Source organism: Camellia sinensis, chromosome 10, assembly GCF_055761805.1.
Source record: "Camellia sinensis isolate YWXY chromosome 10, ASM5576180v1, whole genome shotgun sequence".
In the NCBI taxonomy this organism is placed as follows: domain Eukaryota; kingdom Viridiplantae; phylum Streptophyta; class Magnoliopsida; order Ericales; family Theaceae; genus Camellia; species Camellia sinensis.
Genome location: NC_138970.1, coordinates 18,772,297 through 18,796,945, shown reverse-complemented (window position 1 = coordinate 18,796,945; position 24,649 = coordinate 18,772,297). Strand labels below are relative to the sequence as shown.

Below are 24,649 nucleotides of genomic sequence, written 5' to 3'. Positions count from 1 at the left end.
CTATTGCGGTTCCCAACAGAGCATGGAATAGAGAAGGTCAGAGGGGATCAAGTGCAGGCAAAGAATTGCTCCATGGCAGTAATGAAATCCACCTGCAATGTACGAAAAGTAGAAACAGTAGAGGTTGAAGATAAGGAGATGGAGGTCCTTGAGGACATCAGCTAGGAGCCAGCCGAGAAGAGTGAGGAAGCCCTGAAGAAAATCCTTGTCCAGCAAGGGGATGAAGAGCGCTTCTTCCTTCTCGGCTTGAGCTTGGCCGAGGAAGAAGAAAAAGAGCTAAAGGCGTTCTTAAGATCAAACATTGAGGTGTTTTCCTGGACGCCGTACGAGATGCCTGACATTGACCCCGAGGTCACTTGCTATAGACTGAATGTGGACAGGTCGGCTAAACTTGTCATCCAGCGAGCAAGAAGGCCGACGTTGATACATGTTGAGGCAGTAAAAGAGGAAGTGGATAAATTTTTGGAGGCCAGAGCAATTCGAGAGGTAAATTACCCGACATGGTTATCAAACACGATGGTTGTAAAAAAAAAGAATGAGAAGTGGAGGGTATGCATGGACTTCACCAGCCTGAACAAGGTTTGTCCCAAAGACAGTTTTCCACTACCCAAGATTGACTAATTGGTAAATGCCACTTTAGGTCATGGAAGGATGAGCTTCCTGAATGCTTACAAGGGGTACCATCAGATAACTATGTATCCCCCAGATGAGGAGAAGACTGTATTCATCACCCCAAAAGGGCTATATTGCTACAAAGTGATGCCTTTTGGGTTGAAAAATACAGAAGCAACTTACCAGAGATTGGTGACCAAGATGTTCAGGCATCTAATAGGCAGAACAGTGGAGGTGTACATAGATGACATGGTCGTGAAGACCAAGGAACCTGAGGATCATCTGCAAGACTTAAAGGCGGTTTTTGACATCCTTAGAACATATCGACTCCGACTCAATGCATCGAAGTGTGCATTTAGAGTTGGGTCTGATAAGTTCTTAGGATATTTGGTTACCAAAAGGGGCATTAAGGCTAGCCCAGATTAGATTAAGGCCATCTTAGAATTGAAGAGCCCAACATTGGCAAAGCAAGTGCAAATGTTGACTGAAAGAGCTGCAGCCCTAAACATATTCATAAGCAGAAGTTCTGATAAATGCAAACCTCTCTTCAGCCTAGTAAAGAAAAGCCACAGATTTCTTGTGGACGGAGGAGTGTGAACTCGCCTTGGCCGACTTGAAGAAATACTTGATTACAGCCCCAGTTCTCTCAAATCTAGTACTAGGAGAGAAGTTGTTCTTATATTTGGCAGTTTCAAAGCATTCAGTGAGTGCAGTAGTAATCAGAGAAGAAAAGGAGGAGCAAAGGGCGGTTTACTATGTGAGTAAAACCCTAGCAGATGCAGAGACCAGATACCTTCTCTTAGAGAAGCTAACATTGGCCTTAGTAATGGCTTCCAAGAAGTTGAATCATTACGTTCAAGCCCACAAAATTGTGGTGTTAACTGAGCATCCCTTGAAGTCCCTATTGCAGCAGGGAGATCTGACAGACAGAATAGCCAGATGGGTAGTGGCCTTGGGCCAGTATGACCTGGAATTCAGACCCAGAATAGCAATCAAAAGCAAAGTTTTGGCCGACTTCGTGGCCAAATTCACACCAGGCACGAGGTCCAAGTGAACAAGGAAAAACCCAGTTAGGGATAGCCAAACAAAGGAAAGAAGAGAAACTCAGGCCTTACAGCATTTACATCAGTAACTCGTTCCGACTGTTTGTTGATGAGAGTTCAAACTGACAAGGAGCGGGGGCAGGAGTGGTGCTGGTATCTCCAGATGGGCAGATACTGGAACAATCCATTCATTTAGGGTTTAAGGCCTCAAACAATGAAGTAGAGTATGAAGCACTGATCGCATGATTAAAGCTAGTAGTAGCAATGAAAGCTGACGAGGTAATAGTCTACTATGACTCCCACCTTATAGTCAACCAGGCAATAGGAGAATACGCAGCTCGAGATGAAAGGATGTCGGCCTATGTAAAAGAGGTGGGCAGACTGGTAGCTTTATTTCAGAATTGCCAACTACAACAGGTTAGCCAAGATGACAACAGCCATGCTGATGCTCTGGCCAACCTGGCTAGTGCAATGAAACCTGGAGAGGCAAGAACGATAATGGTTGACTACTTGTCAGGTCCAAGCATTGAACCACTGAACACAGAGTATGAAACAATGTGTGTGGAGATGGAACTAAGCTGGATGGATGTGATAATAGCATTCCTTAAAGAAGAAAAACTGCCAAATGATCATAAAGAAGCATACAAGATCAGACTGAAATCGGCAAGATTCAGTCTGACAGTAGAGGGACATCTCTATAGAAGATCTTTTACTGGACCCCTTTTGAGGTGTGTACATCTTTCACAAGTTGAAGACTTTCTATATGAAATACACGAAGGAGTATGTGGAAGCCACGCTAGGGGCAGATCACTTACTCATAGGGCCATTACTCAGGGGTACTGGTGGCCCTACATGCAGAAAGATGCTGAAGCTTATTTAAGAAGTGTGAGAAGTGCCAAAGATTTGCACCCTTGATACATCAACCAGCAACAAACTTGAACCCAGTATCCAGCCCTTGGCCATTTGCCCAATGGGGCATGGATCTTGTTGGACAACTGCCTCAAGCAACTGGACAAAGGAAGTACCTGCTAGTGGCAACAGACTACTTCACCAAGTGGGTGGAAGCTGAACCCTTTGTAAAAATTCAAGATGTTGATGTAAAGAGTTTCATATGGAAGAATATAATCACCAGGTTTGGGATCCCAAGAGCAATAATAACTAACAATGGTACACAGTTTGACAGTAAGCTAATCAAGAGCTTCTATGCAAAGTACAAAATCAAGAACTATTACTGTACTCCAAGCTTTCCTCAGAGTAATGGTCAAGCAGAAACCTCCAATAAAGTTATCTTGGATGGGATCAAGAAAAGGCTGGAAGCAGCAAAGGGAAAATGGGTGGAAGAGTTGCCTAATGTACTCTGGGCATATCGGACTACGCCGATAAGATCAACTGGGGAATCCCCATTTGCTATGGCTTATGGCATAGAGACAGTAATTCCACTGGAGGTCGGCATCCCAGGGATCAGAACCCAAGGAGTAGAGAATGGGACTAATGACTTATTTTTAGCCTGAGATATGGACTTATTGGAAGAACGAAGGGAGAAAGTAGCAATACAACTAGGGGCATACCAGCAGCAACTTGCCAAGGCTTACAACAAAAAGGTTAACCCACAAGAGTTTCAAGTTGGGGACCTCATCCTGAGAAAAGTCGTCGGCAACAAGAATGATCCTAGAAAAGGCAAGCTTGGCCCAAATTAGGAAAGACCTTATTGAATCATCTCGGTCCTGGGCAATGGGACATATCGGCTTAAAGACAACAAAGGCAAAGAGTTGCCAAGACCTTGGAATACTTGCAACCTGAAATTTTTCTATCATTAGATTTTCTTATTTTTTAATTTTTTTTTTTTGTTATTAGCTGAAGTAATAATAAAATTTTAGCTCGATTTTTAATTTCAAACTTGTGTAACACGGTTGAACAGTCCCTTGGCAATGTTTTTGATTGAAACATAACGAATAATTTAGACTTATTATATGGCAGAGTTTCTACTTGCATATAATAGAGTTGAACTAAGTTCGTGATGTTTATGATTGAAACATGACGAATAACTTAGACTTATTATATGGCAGAGTTTTTATACTTGCATATAATAGAGTTGAACTAAGTTGAAATTAACCTTGAGTTGCCATATCGACAGTCAAACACAGATCAAAACTAAATATATAGATTAACAGAGAGACCAAGGTTGTAACCTCGACCAGTCTTTGTTTGAATCTTGTCTCGGTGACAAGGTTAGAACCACATGCTTAATGAGAACCCAAGTAGAACTTAAGTTCGCATTAAGGGGCAGAGGGCTAGATAGAATGATACTTGGGAGTTGGAATTTACAAGCTAAAGACTGGTTTAAACACTTGTTGAAATTTTAAAAACAATTAACAAGTTGAAGTTAAATCGAGGTCATGCTAAAGACTGGTCTAACACTTGTTGAAATTTTAAGAACAAATTACAAGTTGAAGTTAAGCCAAAGTTATTTTTAAAGAAGTATCTGCGCATTTGCCGAGATTACCATATTACCAGAATTTGGAAAATAGTGGAAGACAGAAGTCTTGACAAATTGAAAGTGAAGCGGCATGTTTTAGATAAAACACTTGTGAAAACCTTTTTACAATGTTTTTCAAGTGTCAAGATAAAGACGAGATAAATAGTTAGCAAGTAAATCTGAGGTATCCTATACCGAGAAGATTACACAATTAAGGTGTACGTTGAAGACTTGTAAGTTATTCTAAGTAAAGAATCATACAAGACAGTAAAAGGAAGACAAACATTTAATCACACTGAAAGAAGAAATTAGAGAATGCATTTAGATAAGGAAAGAAGGCACTTCGGCCTGACAAAAAAGAGTAATTGTTCAAACTACAAAAGTGGCACGTCGGCCAAATTAAAGCGTACATTGTTTCAAAAGTAAGAAAAAAGTACAAGGTACAAGAAACAAAGAAGAGCATCAAAACAGACTACTCGGCGTCGGCGGCGGGTTGTGTCTCGAAAGACAGTTGGGAAGACTTCTCGGCAGCCTTCTCAGTCGCGAGCTCGGCATCAATCTCTTGAAGAGTCTAGTCGATGGTCTTCTCGGCGATAGGCACCTCGGATGATGTCTTCTCGGCAGAGGCACCTTTTGAGACCTCGTCCTCCTCATCTTGAGTCAAGTCCAGAACTTGTTCATTCAGAGTTAGGGACTTGGCCCCAGTAGCTTCTTCCGTCTTCTCAGCCTCAGCTTCCTCATCGGACTCAGCCTCATCCCCAGATTGGCTTAGAGTAGGGAGGAATGGCAGGATGAGGTTACTGGCATCTTTGAGGGGAGAGTCCTCAGGGACAGCTGTAGACTGCCTGGAACTCCTGAGCCCCGCGCCGCGAACGATGCAAAATTCGTTTTGTTCATTGGGCTACTACAGTGTGGACTCGTGTCACGGTTCTGAATTTAATCTCACAAAGTGCAATGCAAAACCGATAAATCACCAAAGAGTCCAAATTTGGCAAATCGTTTTGAAAAATTGATTTTTATAAAGAAGTGCCAAACATAGACTGCTTTGCCAAATACAGAGTCGCCACCTAAATATTTTATTTTGGGGGAACTTAGGAAACCCTGACTCGTGCCTAAGGCCACGTGTCCATCATCACCAAAGTTGCCTCGGCTCGAGAACTTGGGTACGAGAGGGAAAGGTCATGCAATGAGCACCCCCACTCGCCCGATCAGAGGATCGGTCTCTACTAATCGTGATATGCTGTTTTTTGAAAACACATGTGTTCTTATTCCGATTTATTAACTAGCTTACTACGTGATGCGCACAGCATACAAGTATAGACTGGATCGCCTAAGTTGGAACAAAACATCTCATGTTTGTTTGAAAATGGTTTGAAGGTGCTACTCGCAAGTAAGCTAAGACGTGGATTTGCCACCCTCGGGTGGGCTTAAGAAAACATGATTTTGCCACTTTCAAGTGGGCTTAAAACTCGCATTTCGATGAATTGTTCCAATTCAAGTAATCCAACCTTCACCCAAAGGCACTCAGGCAGTTATATCACATAAGCAAATAGCCTCATGGCAAGCATGCTATCATGGCATCACTCACACTCATGCAAGGATGCTAAAGCATAAACACTTGCCAAGTACACCAAGCCAAAACAGAAACTAGTTAGTAATCAATGCATGACCCTAGTTCATGTTAAGATGGCTAATACAACACATGCAAAATGCAGCTAGAAATAGGCCCGGCTATTCTAAAATGTCATGTGAAAATGCAACAATTGATACATGTATTCAACTTGGAATTGAAATACGATGCAATTAGTATGATGCACCGAGCCCGGTGCATGCAAGACAGATGAATGAATGCAAACATGCGAAACATAAGTATGCTAATTGAAACATGCCCTAAAACTAACCATCAAAAGCTGGTAAATAAAAGGGAGAAAGACGTGGGGTTGGAAGACATGCATCACACACACGCACACTTATTACAACAATTGGCCCTCTCGATGGAGGGTCCGAAAGAATAATACAAATCACCTAATTAACTAACTCACAAGCTAATTAATTATTACACAACTCTTAACTAATTAAACAAATTAACTAAGCTATCAAAAACAGTAAAACAACCTCGGGAAGAGGGATGAATGCATGCTCGCTTGGTTTTGTTCGGAAATCCGTCGCCATGCCCCCTGTTGCCTCTGTTTACACTGTTTTTCACCTCTGAGAATTGTGAAAAGTCCTGCAATGCACTAGAACCACTTCATGGACATGCTGGAAGGCTATCAGCCAAATGGTGAAGCCATCGGCCAAAGGAAAGGTGTCATCGACCATTTGTGAGGCCATCGGCCAAACACTTTTAGCCGATCGGCACACCAGATAGCCAATCGGCCATCTTTTTCTGCCAAATGCTGTTTTGCTGCAGCAGAGGACAAACAGAGGTATTGCAATAGATTTGCAAGACAGTGTTGTGCCGCTACACCCCTTATCATGCTTGGGACTCAAAGGAGTGTAGTGCTCGACCCTCGGGCCATCAATCACGCATTTCGATGCATGATGGCCAAAGAGGCCAAGTTGCACAAACCACTATGGAATGAATGCACAAAACACATGAATGCCTCAGACTCCATCATGTTGGATCAAGAGCGTCGTCAACCAAGGATTAAGGCACGTTTCGTCACTTCAAGTACAAAATGTCCCTCGGTCCTCGTGTTTGGTTTGACACCCCAAACCAAACACAATGCAATGTATATATGCCAAATACAATTCAACATATGCACACACAATGCAATATAGCTCAAGCATGCCAAATGCAATATGACTCAAGTATGCACATGAGGCTAAGGTAACAAGCATGCCAAATGCAATGCAACCTAAGTTAGCATGTGATATGATGCAAACTAACAAGCATGCAAAATGCAACCTAAACATACAAACATGCATGGCATGCAAAGGTGGACAAGTATGCAACATTGAACAACATGGCGGATGGACTTAAACTAAAGATGGACAGACCTCAGCCATGCCCAAAATCAGTGGCCAAAGTGATGGATAAAGGCACCAAAATGTAAGATAAGCAAGGATGCTAATTGGCCCAATACCTAGGCATAGAATGGCAACTTTCAAGAACACTTAAAAGGGGACAAAGCATGCAAGTATGACAATACTACAAGCTCTGAAATGATACTAGGGATGATGCCAAATCACACAAACAAGCCAAGCAAGGCATACAAGGAAGCCTAAAAAAAACTTAAGGCTAGCCAAGGAGCTCAAATCATGGCTATGCAAGACATGAGGCAAATGATAAGTATGATCCAAAACAGTCCTAGATCATGTCAAAATGAGCCTAAAACATGCAAGGACCAAAGCCAAAATAAGCTAGAATAAAGGGCCAAAAGCATGAAGCATGCAAGGCTACAAAAGGGGTGTTATACTACACCAATCAAAATCACACATGGCATGAATTAAGCCATGAAAAACAGAGTTGTGGCATGGTAAAACAAAACCAAAAACACATTGATATGGCATCTTAAAGACCTAAGCATGGAAGCATGCACAATGATCCAATCACGAAGCATAAGACATCAACTCTTTAAAACATTAAAGGAGTAATAAGTGCAAGTATATGAGCATACTATATGGACTGAAATAACATAACAAGTGACGCCAAATCACTGAAATGGCCCAAGTAAAGCATGCTAGTGACTTGAACTCCCAAAGCTAACAAGCTAGATTGCATGGTAGCTATACAAAGCACGGCATATATGATCAAAACAACTCAAATCAGAGCTCTAGCATGGTAAATAATGATTAAAAACTTCATGGAGTTGAGCCAAAATATGCAAGAATGATAGTCTAATCACAAGATGCATGTTAAGGCAAATGAGAAGATTGCAAGACAAGTACACGAAGCATGTAAGAGGCCATTAAAACAACTTGAAACAGAGGTATATCATGGCAAAATAACACCAAATACTTGCTGAAATGGAGCTAAAACATGCTAAGTAAACATGCTACCAATATAAGCCACTAACACAAGCATATGAGACACAAGGAGAAGGGGGTGTCCCTCTCCTATTCAAGACTTAAAAACCAACTTTCCAACACTGAAAATCCTCTAGATTTCAGTGGTAGAAAGGTCAAAACAAGGAGGTTCCAAAACTCAAGAAGAAGGTCACAAAATAAGGCCAAACAAGGCCTAAGAGGGGGTAGACAACCCCCAACCCAAAAGTAACCTTAAACAAGCATCTTTAGCACCAAAAATCAGAACTTTTATTAGTTAAGAGTCAAGCTTAAAACAATATGCAAATGGGTCAAAACGCTTATGCAAAAATGGGGAATAAAGATGATAGTTCCTCACCCTTGAAGAACACCTTCAAGAACACCACTCCAGCACCCTCTTCTAATCAAAACCAACTCGAAAACCCCAAAAATAACTTCTTAGCACCTCTGCAACTCAACGATGGTGTACTACTAGGTGCCTTAGTGCAAAAATATGAATAAAAACACCATTTAGAGCACTATTACACACACAAATGTAGAGAGAGAGGGAGATATAGAGAGAGAGTGATATATCTTCTATATCATCAGATTTCAGAACCTGGAGAAGGGAGGAGGAGCTCCCTTCTTATAGAAATCCAAATGCAAAGCTTCTTGGAGAAGCTTGACTAGTTTCAAATCCCTCCATACACATGTATGGAGGAGCCATTCTGTGCCCACCAGTTGGCATAGCTGGCAAGCACCAAGTCTGCAAAAGCAAAAAAAGAGGCCTCGGCCAGAAAAAATGGTTGACCGACCAAAAAGAGTGCCGATTAGCCACCACTTTTGGCCGATGGCAAGGAAAAGAGGCCGATGGCATCATGCCTTAGCCGATGGGATGCAGGGGTGTCCAACAAGCCACCCTTTACCCTCAGAAGCAAAAACCACAAGTCCTTGGTCCACAACCAAGTATAAAACAGTCAAGTTGAGAGATCCTAAGGTAAGGTGCGCAGTCGAGACCTCCGGGAACTCAAAACGAACACGAGCATAAATACTCATCGAGTGTTCAATCGATGACGTCCAAGTCTTGAGGACGGTCAAAAATGGGGTGTCTACAACAGTCAACTTCTTCAGGGCAGCCATCCAACCAAGGGTGAAACCCTTGTTGCATGCCTGCTTCACTTGTTTCTTGTAATCTTCCTTGACGTCGGCTGCCCCCTCGGCGTATGCCTTCTCATAAGTCGCTTTGATCTTGGCCTCTTTTGTGGCCAGAGCATCATGAAGTTCTTTTTGGGCTTCGGCGGTCTTTACCTCGGCCTCTTTCTTCTTAGCTTTGAGGACTTTGGCAATGGCCTCGGCAGTGCCAGCCCTCTCTTCGACCACATCCTTAGCCTTTTTGGCTTTCTCGGCCTGGCTTATTAAAGTCTTCATCTTGGCCTCAGCCTTGTTAATGGTCTTCTGCAAACTAGCAGCCTCCTTGGCATTGTTTGCCAACTCCTTCCTAATGATTGAAGGCTTGCATTGCGAAGGAATGTGTAGACGCGCCCGTGGGCCTCATGCTACAGTTCGGACTCGATTTGTGTCACGGTTCTTAATCTGAACCAAAGAGTCCAAATCTGGCAAATCGTTTTGAGAAACAGATTTTTGAAAAAGTAGTGCCAAACATGGACTGCTTTGCCAGATACAGAGTCGCCACCTAAATATTTTTTATGGGAGAATTTAGGAAACCCTGACTCGGTGCCGAAGGCCACATGTCCGTCATCACTGGAGTTGTCTCGGCTCGGGAGCTTGGGTACGATCGGGGAAGGTCAGCTATGAGCACCCCCTTTCGCCCGGTCCGAAGACCGGCCTCTACTAACCGTGATATCCGTTTTTGAAAACTTTATGTGTTCTTATTCTGTTCACTAGCCTAGAATTACTATGTTATGCGCGCAGCAAACAAGTATAGACTAGATTGCCTAATTTATAAATAAGCATTGCATATCCGTTTGTTTTGAAAATGCTTTGGAATTTGCTACTCGCAAGTAGGCTAAAACATGGATTTCAATGAGTTTTTCCAACTCAAACAATCCAACCTTCACCCACAGGCATCCAAGCAGTTTATAACACATAAGCATCTAGCCACATGTTAAGCATGCTAACATGGCAACATTCACACTCATGCGATATGCTAAAGCGGAAATACTTACATCGTACTCCGTGCCAAAACAAAGAACTCGTTAGCAAACATGCATGATCCAAGTCCATGTTAAGTGCCTAATGCATCGCATACAAAGTGTTGCTAGAATAGGCTCGGCTATCCTAAACATGGCATGTGAGAATGCACAACTATCACATATTCAGTTTAGAATTTGAAGTACAAATGCAGTTAGCGTGATGTACCGAGCCTAATGTATGTAGTACAAATGCATGAATGCACGCATGCATAGCATAAGGTATGCTAATTTAAACGTGCCCTAATCTACCATCGTAAGCAGGTAAATAAAAGGGAAGAAAGAAGTGAGGTTGGAAGACATACACACCACCCACACACACTTATTACAGATTTGCCCTCGCTCGGAGGGACCAAATAAATGTTACAGATTAATTAACTACGTAAGCTAATTAATAATTAAAAATTAATTAATTAATTAACAAATTAACTAAACTAAAGAAAAAAACAGTAAACTGCCTCGGGGCGAGGGCCAGATGCAACACATGCTCGGGACTGGCTCGGAATCGCACTGCCATGCATAGTTTGCCTCTGTTTTCCCTGCTTTGCTCCTCTGAAAACTGCCAAAGTCTCAGGGATGCCTCTCAGGACACTGGGGGATATCATCGGCTGAGCAGAATTTCCACCGGCAGTAGCATTTAGTCACCGGCACAAAATAGATCCACCGGCCATCGATTGACTGCCGGTCGGCACTAAATACTGCCGGCCGACAATAAATTCCTGCAGAACCTGCAACTCACAGCAGCATAGGGCAAAATCTTGCATGGCAATGCAATTCAAGCAATTTATGCACCTATCACATTCCTTATCATGTTAATGACTCAAAGGAGGATGTGCCCCGATTCTCGGACCACCAATCACGCATTTCCATGCATGATGGCCCAAAGAACCAAGTATGCAACTTTGATTTCAAATGCATGCAAACCAAATCAAACCAAGGTCCTAATCCCTATCACCAAATCAAGGGACAAGGAATGCATGCAAAATGCAATGCAACCTAAGCATACAAGCTAAGGATGCAACATGGCATGGGGGCAAGCTTATGAAAGCATACAAGCATACATATGGCAATGCAAATAGATGGAAAGATGGACTTATGCATGAATTAGGCAGCTCCAAATAGGCCTAAAACAGTAGCCATTAATGCCCAAAAAAGGAGACCAAAACACATGCACACATACATATGTTGGAAGGCCAACACTTAGGCACAAATTAGACAACTCTCAAGCACACTTGAAAGGGACAATCATGAACAATTAGCATGCAACATGAGCTCTAAAATCATGTTATAAAATGATGCCAAATCATATTAAACAAGACAAGCAAGTGCATGCAAGCATGGTCCAAGTACTTGAAGCAAGTCATGAAGCTTTGAAGCATGTTTATCACAACAAACATGGCATGCATTAAACTACTAAAACAGATTTTTAGCATGTCAAAACAAGGCCAAAGGGACTCCTTAGATGGCATCTAAGTGACTCAAATACAAAGGCATGCATAAACACCAAAACATGGAGCATTGCTACACAAGCTTCCAAAGCATTAAAGAGGCATGCAAGGTAATCAAACAAGCATGAAAATGGGACTGAAATAGCGTGTAGGGTGGTCCCAAATCACCAAAACAATGCAAAGATGCCATGCTATACATTCACATACTCAAGGCCAACAAGCCTAAATACAAAGGAGCTATATGATGCATGCCAAATTCGACCCAAGCAACCTAGGACAGACCTAGAACATGGCAAAATATGCACATAATCTTCACAAGACTAAGCCTAAAACATACTCCAACAAAGGCTAACAACCTAAGACATGTTAAGGCATAACAAGGCATTACAAGGCAACTATGCTAAGCATGCATGGAGTACCAAAACCAACTTGAAATCATGTTATATTATGGATATATAAGCATGAAAAACAACCTAAACATGTTCAACACACACTCAAGCATAATGCTCTCTCAAGAGGCCAAAACATGCCCTTTTCAAGGACAACAAGGAGAGGGGGTGGCCCTCTCCTTCTTGGGACTTCAAGGCATCATCTTCACCACTGAAATCTTGAGGGATTTCAGTGGTGAAGAGACCCCAACACCAAAATCCCGGAGCTAGCACAAAATGGCCTAAAATGAGGCCTTTCAAGGCCTAAGGGGGGGTCAACCACCCTCAAACAACAAAACACTCTTAATAAACAATAAAGAGGGCCTAAAAACAGAACTTTTTTATGTTATACAATAAGCACAAAAACAGCTCTAAGATAGGTAGAAAATCAATGCAAAATTTGGGAAAAAAGGTGTAAGTTTCTTACCCTTGATGATCCCTTCACAAATGGTGCTCCAATGGCCTCCTTTAGCTTGGATCCAACACCAAAACTTCAAAACCAGTCCCTTAGAAACTCAAGAGCCAAAGGAAGGTGAAACACTATGTGTTTGTGTGCAATAGTATGAACTAAACACTATTTTACACACACAAGAGGGAAAAAAAGAGAGAGATAGGATGTGTATCTAATCCTAACCCTAAAACCAGAGCTTGGTCTGTATTTTTCTCTCCCTCCAATGTCCAAAATCTCCAACCTCTTGCCACAAGAGAGAGCCCTCCTCTATATGTCTTGTAAAGCTTACAAGACAAGCTTTTCAAGAGGGAGATCCCTCCATACACGTGTATGGAGGGATGCAAAAGCAAGACAGTTGTCTAAAAATATCTGCAAAAGCAGATGAACAGCAATCGGCCGGCCAAAAATGCCATCTTGGCCAAAAAGAGTGCCGGCCGGCACTAAATAGTGCTGACCGGCAACAAAAAGTGCCGGCCGGCAATAAACATTGCCGGTGGCAGCAAACACCAGCCGGTGGCCTCTAGCCACTGCCGGTTGTGGGTGGGGATGGTCTACAAGCCCTACCCTGCCTCTCAAGGGCAAGATGCAAGTGTTTGGTGCAAAACCAGACACTAAACGGTCGAGTTCGGGGATCCTGAGGCAAGGCACGCGAGCCGAGACCTCCGGGAACTCCAAACGAACACAAACATGGATAATCACCGAGTGTTCAAACGGTGACGTCCAAGTCTTGAGGACGGTCAAAAATGGGGTGTCTATAGAATGGCCATGCTGGATCGCCTAGAAAAAATGGACAGAGCAAAAGTTAGCAAAATTTTCTAAGTAAGAGAAATAGAGAATGTAAAGTATCAAGTGTTAGGGGCTTACTTGTATGGAATGTTGCAACATTAGAGTGAAGTTTTCGTACTCGCTCATGTCGGCGTTGCGATTGAGATCTTGGAGAAGAAGCAGCACCGTAAAGAGGGCAACGCCAAATTCGATGTCAGTCGTTGTAGACACTCCATTTTTGACCGACCTTAAGACTCAGACGTCATTGATTGAGCGCTCGGTGATTGCGCGTGTTGTGCTCGTTCTGAGGTTACGGAGTCTTGGCTGAGAGCCTTACCTCCGGACCTCGGGACCCTTTTATGCTTTGCCTCGGTTTGCGGACCAAGTCTTGCTTCCTCTTCCCGAATGGAAGGAGAGGTCTCGTAGACCATCTCTCAGTGGCCATAGGCTACTTTTCGTGGTCATAGACCACTATTCCCGTTTGGAGACCAGTTTCTGATTTTCGGAGCTGTCGGCAGTGCGCCTCGGTTCGGGACCGCTTAACTTTCTCCGTTTGCTCTGGTTTTTGGCACACACTTTGTTTCCTCTCTCTAGAGGGACATTGTGGCCAGGGAGACCACCTTCGTGGTCGCACGCCACTCTCAATGCTTAATAGTCAGTTTTCAGGGCACCCGGCTGCGCGTTTTGGCCCCCGAACCCTCGTTTTGCATCCGTCTGGGTTCATTTTTGGCATGGACCCTATTTTCATTGTTTGGAAGGTGGTACAAGGGTGAGAGACCACCTTTTCTCCTTGGAGACCACTTTTCCCCCGCCGGCCGATTTTCTTATCAGGTAATTGGTCTCCCTCACTTTTGAGCCACATTTACTGGTCTCCTATACCACCACTAGCTTACATTGAGTAAGGAGACCACCCAAGGAGGTTGTCGACCAGCTTTTGAAACTTGACCCTTTTGACCCTGGTCGGCCGACCAGGGCAAGTGGTTGGCCGACCACTTAAACTGGCCAGCCTGCCTCCCTCAGTCTTGTCTCTGTGAGTGTGTGCCAGCTGTGCCAGCTGGAAGGCACAGACTGTATCCTCCATACACATGTATGGAGGATCTTTGGCCTTGGTTTCTAGCTTCTTGAGGAAGCTTTGGCCTTGTATCTCTATAAGAGAGGCACTCCCTCTCCTTTAGAGGGGTTCAGAATTTTTGTGAAGGCAAAATACATATATCTCTTTGTATCTCTCCATTTTGGGCTTAGAAATGTAAGGTTCTTGCCCATTTGCACACCACCTCTTACCCTAACACTTCCACCATCACTCTAAGCATCTTGGAGGCCACTTTCAGAGGTTGAAAGGCTGTCTTTTTGGTCCAGAGGCTGCTGGTTTTGCTGAGCTACAAGGGTAACACACTTTCTCCCTTTTAAGGCTTTATTTTGCTTCATCTTTTTGCTATACTTGCAAGCATATTTGAGATTTGGTGTAAACTGAAAAAAGTCTTATTTTGAGGTCCTTAACATGTTTGTTTGAGATCATTTTTCTGTTGGGGGTCATCTATCCCCTTGCATGCTTCATTTTTCCTTGTTTTGAGCCATGCATTAAGGCCTTTGTATTGATCTTTGTTTGGAATTTTAGCCATTGAAATCCAATGGATTTTCAGTGGCTAGCATGCTGTTTTGAGAGCTAAAATCAGAGAGGGGTGACCCTCTCTCTACTTGTTTTGTTTTCTAGCATTTGTGGCCTTACAAAGGAGCCCTTACTTGCATGCTTCCTAAGCTTGGTTCAGGCCTTTTTCAGTGAGTTTTAGGACCTGCATAAGCTCTGTACAGAGCTGGTTTTTCCATATTGGGTGTCCATCTTGCATGTGTAGAACAACCCTCTTTATAGCCTATCAAAGGAGCATGTCATTCTTGCATGCATTGACCATGTTTCAGTGGGTTTTGGGGCTTTATTTGGCATGCCATACCTCTGAATTTTGCTGGTTTAGTGGCCTCTTGAATGCTTTATATACTTGTAGTGTAAACCCTCTTCACTAACTTGTATTGCATGTTGTTTTGGCCCTCGATTCTAACACTTTTTGGCCATGCCTTAAACTGATTTTGTGCATTTTTTGGATTGCCTTAGCTCTGTTTTCATGCCTCATGGTCGAATGATGCTTGATATGCATGGTTACAGTGTAATGCCCATGCCTAGCTTTGAGTTTTGAAGCTTCTTGCATGCTTGGATGGTGGTGTTCTCATGTTTTGGGGTCATTGAGCATGTCATTTCAGAGCCTATACTGGTGCCATATTCCCATGATTTCCACTCTTAAAATGTGTTTGAGAGTCATGGTTAAATACCCCATTTATGGGCCATTGCATGAGCTTCATTTCCATGCATTTTGAGCCATCATTTGTCCATTTTTCTACTGTTTTGGGCCTGCATAGGGACTGTTTGGGGCTGGTTTGGTCATTTGTGCATTGTTTTGCATACCTCTAGTGTAATGCACTTCACTAGTTTCGGTATTTGGGCCATCTAGTATGCATTGTGTGAGGTGTTTGCATGATTCGGGACCGTCTTGCATGTTATTTCAGAGCTGGGACTTGTGCTATTATATGCCATATTTCATCCTTCCAATGCTCTTGTAGAGTTGTGCTTTGTGCCCTAGACTAGGAGCCATTGCACCTTGCATGTTTGTGTGTGTGTTGTTGCCTCATTTTCATCATGTTTGGCCACTGATTTGAGTGTAGCTAAGGCCCATTCATTTTAGTTTAAGTCCATCTTGTATTATGTATGCCATATCCATATTGTCGCATGCTTAATCGTCGCATTGTGTATGCCTTGTTCATGTCTTCGTGCATGTCCATCTTCGTATGTGCATTGCGTATGCCATATAGTTCATATGCATTGCGTATGCCATATAGTTCATGTGCATTGAGTATGCCATTTTTAGTTCATAGCATTGTGTATGCTAGTTGCATGTTTGCATATCATCCCTTGCAAGCTAGCATGATTAGGTTGCATTGCTCTTAGGGTTGCATGATAGTCGTATTCTGTATGCCATGTTTATTGCATTGTGTTTGGAATAGGGTTTAGTCCAAACACGGGAAATGAGGGACGTTTCGCACTCCAAGTGACGAAACGTGCCTCGATTCTCAGTCGCCGACACTCCGGATTACCCATGATGGAGTTTAGGCCTTGTTGTATTTATATGTACATTCATTTTACATCGAGTCATGCAATCCGACTCCTCGGCCATCATGCATCGAGATGCGTGATTGGTGGCACGAGAATCGAAGACTACACTCCCTGGAGCTTGTGCAATGATGGGGAGAGTGGTCATGAACACATTTGTTAAAAATACCTTGCCATGCCTCTTTCTTGCTTTGTGTTGTAGAAAGTGGTCGGCCGAAAGTGGTTGGCCGACCAGGTTTTCTGGCCGGCCGACCAGGTTCTCTGGCCGGCCAACCAGGTTTTCTGGCAGGCCGACCACCTTTTTTGGTCTCCACCACAAAGGGTGGTCGGCAGGTGGTCTCACATGCCATTGGCTGGTCAGCAGCCCTCCCACGGCTTCTCAGAGGGGAGTTTCAGCCTCTTGGAGCTTTGTGCAAGTTTCTGAGATCAATTGCAAACAAAGACGAGTCGGGGCATCGTAATGGATTTCCCGACAAAGGGATTCAAGCATGCATGCATTCATTGCCATCCAAGGCAGAGCTGAGGCAGTCCATTTCATGTAGCTTGCATGATAGTTTTACTGCTTACTTAGTTAAATTTGTTAATTAGTCAGCGTTGTGTAATAATTAGCTGTAGTTAGTTATTCATTTCGTTGTGTATTATTTATTCAGACCCTCCGAGAGAGGGCAATGTTGTAATAAGTGTGCGTGCATGCGTGTGTGCATGTCTTCCAACCCCACGTCTTTCTCCCTTTTATTTACCAGCTTATGATGGTTAGTTTAGGGCATGTTTCAATTAGCATACTTATGCTCGTATGTTTGCATCCATTCATCTGTCTTGCATGCACCGGGCTCAGCGCATTGTGCTAACTGCATTGTATTTCAATTCCAAGTTGAATACATGTACCAACTGTCGCATTTCACATGCCATCTTTAGAATAGCCGAGCCTATCTTAGTTGCATTTTTGCATGTGTTGCATTAGGCATCTCAGCATAGTCAGGATCATGCATTGATTACTAATTAGCTTCTTTCTTTGGCTTGGAGTACTCGGTAAGTATTTATGCTTTAGCATCCTTGCATGCGTGTGAGTGACTGCCATGATAGCATGCTTGCCATGAGGCTAACTGCTTATGTGATATACCTGCCTGAATGCCTGTGGGTGAAGGTTGGATTATTTAAGTTGGAACAATTCATCAATTGCGAGTTTTAAGCCCACTTGAGAGTGGCAAATCACCACGTTTTCTAAGCCCACTTGAGGGTGGCAAAATCTGCATTTTAGCCTACTTGCGAGTAGCAAACCGCTTTAAAAAACAAGCATGAGATGTTTTGTTCAAACTTAGACGATCCAGTCTATACTTGTATGTTGTGCGCATCACATAGTAATTCTAGGCTAATAATCGGAATAAGAGCACATAATGTTTTCAAAACTCGATATCATGGTTAGTAAAGGCCGATCTTTGATCGGGCGAGCGAGGGTGCTCATAGATGACCTTCCCCAATCGTACCCAAGTTCCCGAGCCGAGGCAACTTTGGTGATGACGGACACGTCGCCTTAGGCAACGAGTCAGGGTTTCCTAAATTTTTCAAAATAAAATATTTAGGTGGCGACTCTGTATCTGGCAAAGCAGTCCATGTTTGGCACTTCTTTCTAAAAATTAGTTTTCCAAAACAATTTGCCGAATTTGGACTCTTTGGTGATTTATCATTCTTGCATTACACTTTGCGAGATTAGATTCAGAGCCGTGACATTGAGTCCGCTACTGTAGTAAGCCCAAGATGAACGAAACGGGGGGGATTTCCCCCCGGGACGTTCGGGACGTCTACAGTCGTGCTGTTGTCGGCTTTGACCGGCTTGTCCTCGATGGTGATTGGAGGGGCCTAAGGGGCATCGAATTTCATGGACCCTGAGGTTGTCGCAGATTCAGACCTCAGCCTCTTCGATCGCGTTGACTTAGAAGGAGCAACCTCAGTGGGCCTCTTCTTGGCGGCAGAGGCACTTTTTTCCACCTCAACTATCTTGGAGATCGGCAAGGTATCCTCAGAGTCGATCTAAGTTACCATTGCCTTAGGTTGGGCTTTCTTCAGCCTTTTTGGTTTTGGTTTTGGCTGAGATTGAGATGGAGCTGGTATGGCGGTGACTGTGTTGGGGATGTCGGCTAGAAGGTCGTCTGCTACAGCCTTCTTACGACCCATCTCAGCGGCAGTTACAGTTCGACGTCGGCGTTTGCGTTGAGAAATTGGAATCAATTGTGGAGCAGAGGTTGATGGCTGCTCTGCTGGATCAGATGTTGATCCTTGGTCAGGCCTTGACGATTCAGCTTGTGGAGTTATTGCTGAAGGGGGAGACTTGCTTTTTCTTGGGACGTCGGAAAGTACAGACTTGTAAGTTGGGATAAAATTCAGGAGCAGTGAAGCCTTGCGTTGATTGATTGTCAAGTCCAACAGTTTCTTGAAGTCCTTGTTGGGAAAGAAAGACTTGATAAAATCCTTTGGTGGTTGAGGGAGAGCTGCAAGGAAAAACAAGACATTAGCGCACCCACACATATATATATAAGGAACAAAGTATTAAAAACTTGAGAGCAAGTAAGGTGACTCTTGGCTCTTACCATCACCCTCTTTAAAAACTGGTCGGCTCAAGGTATAGAGATGGAGGTCCTCATCTGGTGAGAATTCCCAGTTGCCCGAGATGATGAAATAATCATCCCCAGCGCCCTTGTTGGAATCTGGAAGGTCGGCGATGAGTTTGTATTGCGTCGACCTCGGCTTAAGATAGTAGATGTAGTCTTTTTCTGACTTAAGGCCACACATGGTGTAGCAGTATTGGACGTCGGCAAGAGTAACCCTAGCGTTCTCTTTTTTGGCTAAGGTAATTATACCATTGATAACTTGGTAAGAGTTAATGGCAAGCTACATTGGGTTCAATTTATAGTAATGGAAGACTTCTCGGAAAAAGATGTCAAGTGAAAACCTGAGTCCACATTCTGTGAAGGCTACGACAGGGAAAGGCATGAACTTCCCGTCAGGCATGATGGAGTCTTCCTCCCCTGCCAACCTCAGGTGAATGTCAGTAGGAATGGCAAAGTCCTACCTGAAATATTCTAACTTAGCTGGCGTGTCTACCCTATACCTCTACATACCCATGACGTCGGCTTATGGGGAAGGTGTTGGATTTCATAAACAAATGTTTTTGTGAAGGTTTGAGGGACCTCGGCAAAACCTAGCCGAAGGCTGGGGCAAGGGTTTTTTGACAATCTAAAGGGAATCTGTTTCAGTTTTTCCTAAAATTCATGAGTTCTACAGCAAATCCTAAACCTAAGTCTATGAAAACAAGAATTGAAGGCAGAAATCTGAAAAAAGACACAACAAGAAAATAGAAAAGAACAGTGGTTCAGACTCAAGAAAACCAGAAGGGGTTCAAGAACACTGCATAGAATATAAATGTGCATGAATTGAAGACAGTGGCAATTTATAAAGAAATGTCAAGTGTACGAACAGTGTGTGAGTACATATGGCATACCCAGAAACAAATTGCAAGCAATGCAAAATATTTCAACTCAAATGAAGATTCAAGAACGTGAATAAGTATAAACAGTTTGAAATGAAACAAGAAATTAAAACGAGGGGAAAACGGTGGCTTACCGCAGAAAGTGACGCCGGTGAAGTGAACGCCAAAGTCAGACGGTGATGGCGAATATAGCAGAACGGTGGATACTTCGCCGGTTGAGGTGAACAGAAACGATTACAGAAGCTCAAAGAAGGCAGCAATGGAAGATTTGGGAGAGAAAGTTAGAGAGAGAGAGAGAGAGTTTGAACGAAAATAATGGTGAAAAAGTGAAAAGACGGAGAGAGTGACGCTTTTTAATCAAACACACGAAATGGCGGCAAAAATGCAATCAATGTGCCTAGGACGACGTGCTTGTCAGACGGCGCACGCAAGGGCAATGCGACTTATTAGCGTGTGTTAGATACGGCTCAGTAGGGGAAAGATGCGTGGCAGAAACGGTTGAGTTACTGTGCGTGACAGCTCATACACGTGTGAAAACTCTTGGAGTTCTTGATTTAATCAAGTGAGACCTCGGCTATGGGAACGACCTCAGCTAGGGAGCTTGAAAAAACTTGATTCTTGGTTCTAAGGTATTGATGAAAACAAATTGCCAGTCTTGGTCATATGGAGCCAACGAATGATGACCTCGGTAATGGAAGATAGAGCAAACTTAGCCGACGTGCTAAATGGAAGAAATGATATAGGTTCCATCACCTCAGGATGCCGAGGTAATAGAACCTAGGGGGCAGTTGTGGGGACTTAATTTTTGAATGACAACACGTGGCCGAGGTGGTATCGAAGTGTCAGCCGAGATGCCACGTTTCCTGGTCATAATGCCGAGGTAATCTCAACTAGGCCGAGGTTATCTACGAGAATACCGGAATCTGGAATAAGCGGATAAAGGACAAGAGTCCTAGACTGGAAGAGGACTTCAGTATAGATAAAGATAAGACTCTTAGAGAGTTTATCCTAATCTAACTAGGAGTCCAGGATTAGCATCGAGACAGAATCCATTGGAGCTAGGCCTCTATTGGGATTAGGTCAGTGTTAGCTATAAAGGAGAGGCACCTTCATGGGTCTAAGGTACGCTTTTTATGTTATGAATAGTGAGTTAAACACTTTTACTATCTTTGAGAGATAACTGACTTGATCATCGGAGTACCCCCAGGTGGACGAACCACCGCCAGAATCTCTTCTTTCTGTGACAGGTCGTTCGGGCTTAATCTATTCTACCGGTGTTCTCCAGTTGAGTACCAGTTTGGCAGTGTGGTCAGAAATCGACTCACACAATTGGGTACAGCTTAATTTCCATGTTTTCCTCATTTTCTTCATGGTGGAGGTTTTGATAGTCAACAAAGGTGGGCTTCATTAAAGTTTCTCCTACTTCTTTCAATCTTCATTCTCTATTCTTCTTCATCATTCTTCAAGCTTCTTGATTAACCCAATAGCTCTTGGTTTGTGAATTAGAGCTTGATTTTCAACAACGAGCCCATTGAAGCTAACCAATACAATATTACATTCCTCCAGATGGGTTACAGTTCTATGACATTCCTCTCCATTTCAAGAACTCCACAAATGGTAGTGTCTTCTCTTTCTCTACTACTTTTATATTTGAGATTGTACCAAAGCACACAGATAGTGGTAGCAATGCAGTGGTCTTTGTTATTTCACCTTCCAACGATTTCCAGAAAGCTCTACCTGATAGATATCTTGGGCTCTTGAATGATATCAACATAGGGAATAGTTCAAATCATATTGTTGATGTTGAACTAGACACCTTTCAAGACTTAGAATTCAAGGACATAGATGACAATCATGTTGGCATCAATATTAAGAGCTTGGAATCAATCATATCTGCTCGTACATGTTGCTTTTCCTGCTAGTAAAAATGGTACTATCAAATATCTAAACCTCAAAAGAGGTGACCCAATGCAGGTTTGGATGGAATATAGTTGAGTAAACAAGCAATTTAATGTTACTTTTTATCCAATTGATGTACCCAAGCCTAACATGCCACTCTTATCGGTGACACTAGATCCTTCACTAGTCATGCTTGACCGAATGTATGTAGGCTTTTCAACCTCTGAGGCATACTTGCCGCATCGTATTACATACTAGGTTGGAGTTTTAAGATGAATGGTCAAGCTAAGCTGATTGACATGCCTTGCCTTCACAAGATCACTCAGACTCAAATAGAGAAAGAAAACAAAAAGAGAATATCGGCACCGGCAATTGTGTTGCCCTTCATAGGATTTGTTATACTGCTAGTCCTAATCTCTGGTGCCCTTCTAATCTCAAGGGTAGACGATTGCGAAGTCTAGTATGGCCCTTACAAATTCAATCATATAGATCTATCCATTGCCACAAAGGGATTTAAAGACACATAAATTCTTGGTAAATGAGGTTTCAATAGAGTGTACTGAGATGTGCTACCAGCCTTGAATATACAAGTTACAGTCAAAAGAGTCACCCATGATTCGAGACAAAGAATGAGGGAATTTGTAGTAGAAATTGCAACCATGGGTTGCTTGCGCCACCCAAACTTAGTTCGCCTCCTTGTCTATTCGCAGCGTAAGCAAGAATTCCTTGTTAATCATGTAGCTTAATTTTGATGATATCTAAAATATTATTTGATAAATTGTGATTTTTTTAATATACATATTTTACAATCATTTGTCACAAAATATGAAAATAGATTTCGGTTGCATCATATATTTTTACTGTGCAAGTATTGTGCATGTTTGAATTTCGTGAAAGTTACTATGCATAAATATTAATTTTACTATTCACGTTTGAAAAAAATCAATTGATTACTATTCATTATTTGACAAATTTGATACACCCACGTGGTGATGGATTATCTTCATTAGAGTATATCTAAAATTTCTACAACAATTACAAAAATTATAAAAGGGTATATATTTTCAAATTTGACATAAATGTTATTTAAAGAGATTTTACTGTGTATTCAAATATTTTAATAGAAAATTTACTATGCAAGGCACTGTGCACCCTTTGATTTTACGAGAAATGTTTTAAAAAATTAGCCATTACTATTCATCGAAAGCAGCCCTTGGTCTATTATTTCAACCTTCCACTTGCAATTTTTGTGAAAGATAAAAAGCGTGCCCGTGTTCCGCAGGAAGCGCCTCGTGATCAAAAGACTCAAACGAATAGTTTTTCTGCTATATAAGGAGTATTTTGGTTAGAGAAAAATATGAAGTGAAGAAGAGAAAAATTTAGGATATTGAAATATTCTCAAATATTGTATTGGGCTTTATTGAATTGTATTTTATGAGAGAAAATTTATTGAGAATTTTTGCAAAAATCGTAAAAAGGTTTTCACACCCATCTTATTATTCTTGTAAAAGAGAGTTTTTGTGAGTGATTTTTTGGTATAAAATCACTTGGTTAGGTGTGACTAGGCACCAGAGTCGAAACTAGTCGGAGTGATTCGGTTTGATTACTTGTTGTAAAGGTTCACTATTACCTATGAAGCTAGTGGAGAAATTTCCGAAGAGGATACTTGGGGAGTGCACATAGGCCCGGTGTGCCGAGCCACTATAAATCGCTGACTTTGTTTTCTCTTCCCTTTACTCATTTTATTTCATTACTCTATTTTATATTATTAAGCATATTTATTTTTATTATTTGGGCTAATATGTTTAATTTGACAATTTATTTAGAAACCCAATTTGCTCCCCTCTTAGGTTGCCTACCTGAAATAACACTCCTCTTAGTTTATGATTTCATGCCTAGTTGAAGCCTTGACAAGTTTCTCTATGGCCAACCCAAGGGGATGCTAAAATTGGATGCAAAGATTTAAGATCATCAAAGACGTAGCATCAGGCCTCATCTATTTGCACTGTTAATGCGTACAGGTTATCATTTATAGAGATATCAAGGCCAGCGATGTCTTGATCGACAGTAACACAAGATTATGAGATTTTGGGTTTGCCAAATTGTGCGACTAGGGAGCCAATCCTCAAACCTCTCACATGGCAGTTATTCTCGGCTATATTGCACCTGAGTCGGCCCGTATTGGAAAAACAAATACAAGCATTGAGTTTAGAGAATGTTTAAAATTATTAACTAATTATCTTCTTGACATATGACTAAATTTAGAAAGTAAGTCTAATTTTTTCACCTGAATAATAATACTAACTTTTATCATAAAAAAAATAACATTTCCATTCATAATTTTTTGGTGCAAACTATAACTTCACCACATAACTTTTACCACAAAATATTGAAACTTTCGCCACAAAAATAACTTGTTTTACAATGTACACATTTTTGGGGATGCACATTTTTTCTAAAACCATAGTAAAAATTGCACCCTGCATTTAGATAAATAATTTTGCAACTCTATATAACTATTTTTAAGATTTTTAATTTCCCCATCTTAGTTTGAAGATTTTAAATGCCATATACAACTATTTTTGACCTTCCATTTATTCATTATATCTCGAGGTTAATTTGAGGATCTTGTTTTTAGGAAAGCAAATCCATTTAGATAATGTTTGCCACAAGAAAGATAGCTAACCAAACAATACCACAAGTGTTACCTTTT

The 24,649-nt window shown here is 42.1% G+C and overlaps 1 pseudogene; it reads left to right on the top strand.

The window, feature by feature from the left end:
* Positions 1–19,485: 19,485 nt before the first annotated feature.
* LOC145800190 (putative L-type lectin-domain containing receptor kinase V.3 pseudogene) lies at positions 19,486–21,959 on the top strand (annotated as a pseudogene).
* Positions 21,960–24,649: the final 2,690 nt, after the last annotated feature.